Here is a 9,748-nt window from a genome sequence, read left to right as displayed (position 1 = left end):
CTTAAAACGTGTTTCAGCGTGTTTTTTCACATTTGTTTCAAAGTAAGCTATAGTCGGAAATGTTTACATTTAGCTTAATAACACAATGATGTGATTAACAGGGGGAAAAATGCCCTCTGATCAAATTTAAAAAAGTTTTTAAGAATAATTTTTTTAACCTATGCCAATTCTGGTGAAGGTCTAACTGGTTAGACTACATGAACTGTAGCTCCATACAACCAAAACAAACAGAAGCCCACAAGCTTTACTGGCTGCCCTTTTAACCAGCCAATCGAGTCCTCAAATAGTCTTGACCGAGAAGCCCCAGTTAATTTCCTTACAAGCCAGAGACAGACAGCGTGATCTTACCATGATTACTGTGTTCTCCTGCCTTCTCAGTTGTCTTGGGAATAAGTGGTGAAATGCAGCCTGCTGCAAAAGCCCTCAAAAGAATGAAGCCTTTCAGTGCGCCACCGCCTCTCTGAGGTAACCTGTCCCTCCTCAGACAGACAGGGAAGTCTGCACTGCACAGCCTAATTAATATTTAGTGAGGTCTAAAACCAGAAAAAATATCAACGCTAACTCTCAAGCACACCAGTTAGGTGTTATGTTGAATGTTGCTTATGAAGTGTTTTTGTCCCATGGCAATCAGGGCTGTGATACAGGTGGAATCTGCCCAGGCTAGGTAACACACCCACTGGCTTTGAGCAGTGACACAGCAGGCAGCAATGGCGGTTAAGTATGCAACTGTAGCAGGTCTGCAAGCAAAGACAAAGCAGGTTCAGACTGTGTTTTTTTTTTGTTTTTAGCTCAGTGGGTGCAGTATATTTATAGAGTAGTACACTAACTTTCACCTTTAATATTCTGTCTGTGAGGATTTAGATTAGTGTGGGTTAATATGTAATTATACGGTAAAATATTTGGACTCAGGGATTCTGTAACTGGTATTAATATTAATTCATTTTCATTTAGCAGGTGACCTGTCAGACTTAAAACCTAACTGACCTTACCACCTTTAAAACCAATTATTTGGAGTTTTCTGTACACCCCAAACCATTTTATTCACACACACACACACACACACACACACACACACACACACACACACACACACACACACACACAAACACACACATTAAACACACCACTCTCATGCAATGCATTCCCTCTCTGTCTCTCTCATCATCTGTTTCTTGCCCATGACTTATTAATGTGCTACGCAAGCTGAAACCTGTCTCATTCTACACCCTATGAAAAATTTACACATTGCCTTTCACATTTATTTTAACTCATAGCAAGACACACGTGAAACCAAACATGTCATGTTTGCTTTAAGAGAAAAAATATTATCCTGGGTTTCTAGATTTTTCCAAATAGGCAGTATATGAAAATTATGCCACTTAACACACTTATCACTCAGAGGAGCTGAAATCTAGTTTTGCAGGCTTATTGAACAAACCCTGGATTAAAAAAAAAAAAATTACCTGACATTTTAAATAATACTGAGAAGAAAATGCCCTTTTACCTCTTCTTGATCCACTAATTGTCTCCCATTGTAGGGATCAGCTCAAACTTGTTATTCTACACTAACATTGTAAATGTGAGGGAGATGAGTCACAAATTTAACCTTTCTTATTTGGCTTCTTCTATTGGACCAATTAAAATATACAGTATAATTAGATGTCATAGTTTTTAAGGTATTTAAGTTGGGGGGGGGGGGGGGGGGGCAGCAGCACAATTGATAGGAAAAGGATCATTAAAGGACTGGTTCACAATTTTTTTTCTGTCTTAAAACAACAGTGCCCAAATTAACATTGAAATGTTTTTTTCTTGCTGTAATCATACCTTCTGTTCATACTGGCCATTAGAGGATCCCTTTATAATGTGCTTACAATGTAAGCAATGGGGGCTAAAATTAACAGTCATCCTTCTGAGCAAAAATGTGCTTAAACATTTATCTGAAGCTAATATAAAGCTCCAACCGTCCTAACTAGTCAAATCAAATAGACATCTTTCATTGTTACAGTTTTCTCAGTGCCAAAGTCCCTCTTTTTGCTACTATACTTCCACTGCAGTTCAACAGGGAAACACTGTCAGAGGAAACACAAAGAGGGAATTTCATGCTAAAAAGACTGTAAATGTGGCAGATATCCATTTGATATGACTAACTCTGACTGCTGAAGTGTCATATAAGCTTCACATCAACTTTTAAATCCATTTTTGCACAAAATGACTGTGGACACACTGTAGATTTTGTCCCGCTTTGAAAAATACATGACTTTGAAAGTGTATTTTTAAGGGGATCTTTTAATAGCTGTTATCAACAGGAGGAATGATCAGTGAGGAAAGTCTCTTTCAGTGTTCATATGGGCACCTGCTGAAAATATGTTTGTAGATTATAGATCATTTCAACAAATAAAAATAATGATTACCAAATTCAACATAACATTTGACCATACATTTTAAATGTGAGATGCAGCAATTATAATGCTTTTTTAGTGCAACATTATAGTTGTCTCAACTGTGCATGTTGTGTTATTTATTATTGTATGTATTGTGATTTACTATGATGTGTTTCAACCAACCTGTGAAGCTGAAGGCAAATTTCTACATTTGTGGACAATAAAGGTCATCATGATCATTATGATTATGATTAAGATTAAGATTAAGATTAAGTGTAAGATTATGATGATGATGATGATGATGATTATTATTATTATTATTATTATTATCATCATCATTTTATCAGTCCTGGGGGGTATTCCAGGTAGGAGGTTCAACAAACTCTGAGTCTAACCCAGAACTCTGAGTTGACTTACTCTGAGATGGGAAACTCTGAGTATCCGGTTCCAGAACAGCTGATCTGAATTAGGTAAATCAACTCTGAGTATGTTAACCTTGAGTTTAGCGCGTGCGCGACCACTATACAAAGCCATCATCAATGGAGCCCCGATACCTTGATTCACCATGGCAACTACTGAGAAAAAAAGCTCGAGTAGAGAGAAGCGGCATGGGAGAAAATTGCTGCCCGAGTCAATGCTTAAGTTTAAATGCACCACTCCACTGACTTAACTTACCTCACTTAAAATTGTAGCATACAGGTGAAAAAGTGGTGTAATGTATTTGGAAGCAGCTAAAAATAAAAAAACATAATTCAGAAAAGTAAGGCACATTTTGCTGGGCTATGATTGTACCTCGCTTTGATTTTATTCATAGTTGACGTAGGGTATTAAACAAAGTAAATATTAATTCAGTGGCTACTTCAACATGTAGTAATTTAAACCTCAAACAGAAAGCTGCTTAACACATATGTCCTCTCATCTAATATCCTGCTTAGTAGATTAACATTTTACACTATTTTAACACTTTTATTTAACACAATTTTACATATAATACATATTGGAGTCATTGATTATAAGACTAACATGTGACGATGTGTAGGCCCTACATGAATATTAAATAAAATACTTCCTAAAAATTAGATTAACAAGAAGGCAGATATGGCCGGACAATGTTAAGAAAGGATTGAGTGTAATGAACAGTGATACCGTTCTAACAGATATTCATCTCGGAATGAAAGCACATCCAATTGAGCCCTGAGTACATCTCCCGACATAAGGCATTGCGAAAATAATTCTGCCTCGATATCTATCGGATTGCGAAGAAACGGACAACCCATGTCTGGCAGCTTGCTGTCTGGCAGGTGGGAGGAGACAGGTAGAAACTCCGGGTTTCTTACAGAAAACCTGCCAGCGAGCAGGTTATGTTCACAGAGTCAGTTACCATGGTGACTGACTCAGAGTTTCAGTTACCTCTCTTTCTGGAACGGATAACACGGAGTTTCCCTCATCTCAGGGTTAACTTACTCTGAGTTTTCGCATAACCCGCTCTCTGGAATACCCCCCTGGTCTCACATCACAAGGGGTTTTAAGGGGGTTGAGCCTCCTCAGTTGCATTTTCTGCCCCCTCTGTCTAAACTTTACATAATAGCAAAAACAACAAAATTATTTGCTTAGATACATGTGAATGTTGTTGTTTCAGAACAATGGTAGCCTACACAATTGTTGTGTGTAGGGAATGCACGTGCCACGTAGACCGTGATTTTTTTAAAAACCACAAAGCTAGCTTATTTACTCAAAGTTTAACTAACATTGAAGTTAATGTATTGCCTGCACATTACCTGGCTTGTTTGCTTATAGCTGTAAAGCCTAGTTTAGATCAATAACTAGCAACACACACTAGCAAGACAAAACGACCTACCTCGTCAAATTGTCAAGTGCAGCATTAGAACGTAAAGCCGTAGCTATTTATCCTCAGCCAATCAGGAAACAGCACAGTCCAGTACGAAAACATGGTAGATTTCTGGACATAGGAGGGGGAGGACCAGCTCATCAAACTTTTTGAAGAACAATATTCACTTTACAATTATAGAGATATCAAAGATATACTATAAAAAAATAAACAATGATATAAAAAACAAACAAATAAACCATGAACAACACCCTTCTCTCAACTGAAAGCATCCTGGCTGTGTCTGGTAAGTCACATCTTGTTCCTTTTCAGTTATGTTAAGATAATGTTGTGGGGTAAGTTAACAAACTAACAAACACCGATCACCAGCCAAACCGTTGTAACATTGAATCTGTACATCCATACTAATGTAGCTTGTAGTTTATGAAAAATAAAAAGCCAATCCACTTAATACGATTTATCAACGCAGAAGTATTGGGGTCAGCCAGTGCATATAGATTGAATAGGTTTTTATTAAATTTGACTGAGTATTATACTTGACATTTGAGTAGATAATAAACAGCTACTACAGCATCAGAGCTCAGTGAGAAGATTTCCTTTGCTGCTGGTGCTGCGATGGGAAAGAGATAATCCGCTGCCAAGAGTTTAGTATTTTGAGAAACTGACCTTTTAACATCCATAGAGGCTTGCACTGTGGTTTCAATGTGGGATACAGAAGCAAAACAAACATCGTAAGACTACATTATACCACGTGAGTTGCAAAGTATTATCACAGATTTGCAGAGACTTTCATCCTCAACTCTGTCTCCTGCCACCATGGAACTATTTAATACACATCTAATACATCTCTCATCGATATATCCCTCATCACACATGACCACATCTTGGACAAGGGGCTTGATGTCATGTGCCTAATTGAAACCTGGCATAAATGACTACTCTGTGGACTATTCTGTGTTTAGTGAGGTCTGCCCTCCTGGCTACAGTTACATGGAAAAAGCCTGCAGCTCTGGCTTAGGTGGTTTAACAATCATATACTGCTAATGCCTGATTTTTCCTCTGTGGCATGCCTTGCTCTAAAATATAAACCTCCATACTCCATGGCGGTGCTTCCTGCCTGAGATACACAAACTCCTCACCTCAGACTGCTGCCTGTCAACCAATACAGTCAATGTTGGATATATGAATATACATGTTGACAACCTTTCTTGTCATTTTGCAGTGAAGTTCCTGAGTCAAGACCCCCTCCTCAATAGGCCCACCCTGGATCCGGAAGTTCTTGCCAGCTATAGGCCTATCTCCAACCTCCATTTTCTGTCATAGTTGTTGGAGAAGGTGGTTGCCTCTGATTTTTAGGAACTCCTTAAACACAACAACCTATTTGAAAAATTTTAGTCAGGTTTTTGTTCAGCACACATCACTGAAACAGCTCTGCTCAGGGTTGTGAGTGACCTACTGATGGAAGCTGATACAGGATCCTCTTCTCTCTTGCATTTGACAATGTGGCTCACACTATCGTCTTATGCTTCTACACTACTATTGGACAGTGCAGGACTAAATATGTCTCACTGGGAAGATGTAGGTCTAGATTGCTCTCTGGTGCCTGTAGTGTTCAGCAAGGATCATTTTTGGTGACACTCAGCTGTACATCAAAACTGCCCCCCTGCCCCACTCAAAAAGTGAGCTGAGGGTGATATATTCGACCCTCACCTCACTTTTGACCATATAAGACATCTAAGCAAGACCTCTTTCTACCATCAAAAATCTCTCTCTCTCTAAAAATATACTCCATCCCTCTCTAACCATGTCAGATGCAGAGAAACTTATCCATTCATTTATCTCCCCAAGACTGCATATTTGCAATGCACTCTTCACAGGGATCCCTGGCAGGAGCATCCAGAAGCTCCAGTAAATTCAAAAAGTGCTGCCAGGATCCTCATGATATGCAAAAACATAGAAATATAACACCAAATCCGTTTCCATTGCACTGGCTCCCTATCTCCTCAAGAATTGTCTATAAAGTCCTGTTACTCACACAAATCCATCAATAGACATGTGCCCCCCTACCTACAGGAACTGATCAAACCCCCACCCACACCTTCTAATCTGCCAGCAGCTTGCTCCTCTGGGTCCCCAGTTCTGAGCTTTGCACCAAAGAGGAGCGAGCCTTCTGCTGTGCTACACCCCACTTATGGAGCAGAATCCTAACCATCTGAGGGCTTTTTTAAAATCTTCACTCATTACTATTTTCTTTATGTTGTATGTTCTATGCTATCAATACTGTAACACTGGCAGCTTCATTAGTATTGAAAAGTGCAGTGCAAATTGAATGTATTATTATTATGATACACTTCAGTGAATGAACAAGCCTTCATCTTTAGTGCATTTCTCCTTCAGTACTTATCCATGAAGCACTGACTAAAGTGGTATTGTTGCTTGTAACTATTCTATAACATTGCTCTGGCTCATATAATGGCAGACTGAAAATGAATGACACCATAAAATATGTTGCATGCTTGGTTTCTTAATCGCCATTTCTCTTTTGTTTTTTCGTTTTTTTTTTACACCCATCAGGTTCCAGAGAATTTTCAGCATCAACAAAATACCAGTGGTTTCCCCTAACTCATTTGTTGAAGCATCCTTGCAACAGCCAACCACAATGCACTACAGAGGATGCTTTGGGGTATTTAGAAAAAAGAGAAAATGGTGTTCTGAACAGACTTGTATAACTCCACTGACCCACCCACTGGTTTTTCATTCTCACTACACTCCTGGAGGCCAGCCCCCTCAGTAGCACAACTGGGAACTAAACTGCTGGGGTACGTGGAGCCAAGACTTGACAGCAAGTCATCCCTGCATGTAGCCTATCATTAGGAGAGCACAACAGGAGTTGGATAAACTGGGTGCCAATATAATTATATGAGACCATATTGGATGATAAAGAGACTGCTGATGTGTGGAGTGTGCAAATTGAGATTAACAGATAAATATGGCCTGTCAGCTTGTTGTCTTTTGGATTGTGCAGTGGACAGTTTGACTGAACACCCCATCATTCAGAAGATGAATAAGAATGAGTGATTCACTGCTGCTGCGCCCCCCATTGCCATGTCACTTAGCACAAAATCATCAAAGCAACCATCTTCAATAATGCATTAACAACTTTACTGTGAAGTTCTGCCATTCCGAAGAGAGATAATTATTAATTTCATGGAATCAACTGTAGCAGAGAAAATCCTGCAAAATGTTACACTCGCTGTTTTTCTTATTTAGTCTACTTCATGAATAAACTTATCGATCATGTTTACATTACATTACCTCAGACATTGACTCATGTCTGCCTTTGCAACCCCTGTCAATCTGAACTCTGCTGTCCTTAATTCAGAGCCTGATGGAGGTCTACACACTCAGAAGTTGCTCTGTTAGTCCTGCTAGAGAAATGGGACTGTAGAACAATTCTACTTGATCAGATGTGTTGATACAGTAAGTGACAGTTTAGTGATTATTCAGCGCAGTGACAAAGACATAAAGGAAGTAATATATCGTAAGTTGGAAAAGAAAAGCCACTATTTGTTCAACACCATGTGCAGTAAATGTAGCTGCAATGATTACAGCCATGTACTAAATTTGCTCCATTAATATATCTGGATGGCATATTACAGCACTTTTCATATTCACTTGCTGAAAAAAATAATACACTGCTGCTTATATAAAAGTGGGATAATGCGCTAAAATAATAAAAGAATAACATGTCCCAGTTGGTGAGCTTGCCACAGAAAAAGAACATTGACCAAATTATAAAAGCCTTCCCTGCAGATGGTTCTCTAACCAACTAATCACATTCATTCAGCCTGTTCCCAACTGCCTGCCTATTAACAAACATCACATAGTGGAGTACAGAGGATTGAGAATATGAACATTTATTTTCCTTGACACATAAAAAAAGAATTAATGGGCTGTTTGTCAAAATCTGAAAGACTGATTTGGTGGAGTTAATGTTGCCTTCATATTGATAGACTCTCTGGCATTCCCAGCACATCTTTCTGTCAGCCAAATGTATGTGGATCGGGGATTTGTTGATAGATGACAGTTAAACACCTAGTATTGTTTCTTTGCATAATCATCGCCTGATCATGCTCAAAGTATTTCATTTGTTTAGACTGTTTGTTTAGGGAGATTTCTGAATGAATAAAGACACTGACAGGAGTGCAGCACTGTCTAGTATGTGATTGCATGTCTTATGACTGAGCTCCTCTGTAACTAAAAAATCCAAGACATTGATTATATGGCCCATTACAATCCTGTGAGTATCCATTTGGAGTTGGGATTTTGGCTATTTGGTGAATGTATGTCCAATAGTCACATTCTATTTGTTGCTCTGCTTTGGTCTCTACCAACTGTTTGGTGCTGGCAGGTAGTGTACAATGACTTTATTGGAGCTCTTTTGCAGAACACAAGGCTGATGAACTGTACCAAAACAGTAAAGTTGGGGGCTGTAAAACAAAAACAATGACATAAATAAAGGACACTCTGTAGATTTTAGAGGAACAGTGGAGTCTGGTGAAAAATTCTCACTTGCTCACTATAAGTAGCAGCTTTCACGTTGCACATCGTCATTTTATCTATTGTAAGATTAAAATAATTATTAGCAAAGCTTTAACTTCTTGTGTGTTGTTATCGTACTGGACAAAACTTGAAAAAAATTGCAATGTGATCCTATTTGATAACCACAGTGTAATGTTAACAAATGCTACACGACAACAATGTTAAGTTGATTTCCAAAACCACTAGGCTTTATTTGGGCAATCAACATTCAGCATTGCATGTAGACAGAATCCTCTTTATTCTGTCTACAGAAGTATAATATCACATTCATCCAAGGTTTCAGGTTAGCTAACCCTCACAAGTACAATGATATGTTTGATTTTGTGCTACACAGTTAAAGTATAATTAGTTTTTTCTCATCAATGGCATAAAAATAATTTATTTCCATGCTATTAATCTTGTTACTGGGCCGACTGGCTTGTGTGTCCTGTTGGAGAAATAATGTCCATTATCTATGACTGCACAAGAAAACAAGACAGCAATAACAGCAGAATGACTTCTACAAAGCATCTCTCCCATGTGACCCCACTGCCCTCTCATTTTTCTCTGTTCCTCTGTGGAAAGCTCATCTCATCCTGGTACAGTGCGGCCAAATCCAATTTGGAGGAAATCGGCACTCGATGTAAAAGGTAGCATTTGAGAAGCAATTTTATATAGAGTAATGTCAGCTTATTACTCTAAGTTGCATTTAATATGGAATAATATCGGCCACCCATTGTGTCTGCTTGCTAGCTGATCTATGCTTGTTTAAAAGGCTTAAAACACTTCAGGTAGAAATTACAGGAAAAAGGTAGGGTATGTGGCAGGTAAGTGTGTTTCCTCTTGCCAGGTCAGAAATGGCCCTGTGAAAGGAATTGCGGATCATAATATTACAATACCAATGTCCATGCCTGTAACCCCCCTTATATTTAGAGCC

The sequence above is a fragment of the Scomber scombrus genome, chromosome 17 (genome assembly GCF_963691925.1).
Source record: "Scomber scombrus chromosome 17, fScoSco1.1, whole genome shotgun sequence".
NCBI lineage: Eukaryota > Metazoa > Chordata > Actinopteri > Scombriformes > Scombridae > Scomber > Scomber scombrus.
Note: the sequence above shows the minus strand (reverse complement) of the source record.